Source organism: Penaeus monodon, chromosome 21 (assembly GCF_015228065.2).
Source record: "Penaeus monodon isolate SGIC_2016 chromosome 21, NSTDA_Pmon_1, whole genome shotgun sequence".
Classification (NCBI taxonomy): Eukaryota; Metazoa; Arthropoda; class Malacostraca; order Decapoda; family Penaeidae; genus Penaeus; species Penaeus monodon.
The window spans coordinates 12,333,271-12,334,695 of record NC_051406.1 but is presented as its reverse complement, the minus strand read 5'-3'; positions in this window follow the sequence as shown (position 1 = coordinate 12,334,695).

The following is a 1,425-nucleotide window of genomic DNA, read 5'->3' as shown; positions in this document are numbered from 1 at the left end:
ACGTAGTTTCGCAATAAGCCACAATTATGGCCTCTTCTACATCGACGATTGCTATATTTTTTTTTGTAGGAATTATCTCCAGTGTTAGGTTCACATCCCGTGCGTTTTCTCTTGCTCCTGTACTGACAAGTTCTGTTTCCGGCGAAATGAAGAAAGTTTTTAGACAATGGATGGATGGATGTTGGTTCTAACCACTCATCTCCTGAATCGTCTCCAACATCACTGCCAGAGTCTTCAAAATCATCATTGAGCCCATCATTTTCAGTGATTGACAGTGATTTTCACGCTATGATGACTTACTGAGAACGTAAAAATACGAAAATGTTAGTAAATCCACATACATCTACAGAAAGATTGTGAGTGGATCACATACTTTATTGGAAACCAGCTACGACTTCTTGCAATACCATTAAATACCATTAGTATCGCATTTATATGCCTTCACCATTGATTAGACGTCAAAAACTGGGAATATGCGAAAAATAACTGACTAATTCAATTTGATAATCTCGGGTGCAGGGGGCGAAGCCTTCACGATTTCTAATACTTCTTGGGAGCTAAAACAAAATGCGATGGAAGATGAGAGACAATTAAGCTGATAGGTCCATAAACCGCAAACGTTATGCGCCGGCTTCTCTCACAGTTTTTGAAGCCAGGATCTGTTGCTCCTGGATTAGTTGTTATATTCCTTTGTTACAACGTTCACGCCTTTCACGCTGCTCAAATCGTCATCGACTTGTAAAAAAGGAAAAGGAAGCTAGCTGGGCTGGCGAATATTTGTCAGACAGACCGTCGTTACACTTGTGATAAGAGTGCAATCGTTAAGACTAGCCATGTACAGGCAAGGGACAAAACAAGGAACGAGGGAATAGCACTCAGGAGTAGCTGTAGCTCTCCCTCGCCACACTCGTGAAGACTCAACGCCCGGGCGACCGCTCTCCGTCGGGCGCGCCAGGATCGACACGGCTGGTGTGCCAAGCGGTTCTGGTGGCTGGGACGGGATTCTGAGCTAATTAACTGTAAGTATATATATGCCATGGGTCAGAAGAAAAATATAGGGCCTGAGGCGGAAGGTGCTATTAGGTATACACAATTTGAAGAAATCATGGTGAGCTTCTCTATAACTCAGAACGTGGAAATGATGTTGGACCTCTAACTGGCCTGCAACAAGTCGAGTGATACAAGGACGTGCTCGTAGTAGCGCGACAAGCAGACACGGCGGTAGAGTAACTGAAGGCGGCACTAAATGGGGGAAGGAAGGCTGCTTTAATATCTGTTATTGACTGAGCCTTGGACGAGGCATGCAGAGTTAAAAATGGACTCTTCTTGGAGCCGCCCTTTGCAGCGATGTTTGATATGAATATGAAGTGTTGGATAAACGTTAAATGCAGGTAGCACGCCCTGCGAGACAGTGATTGAAAGGGC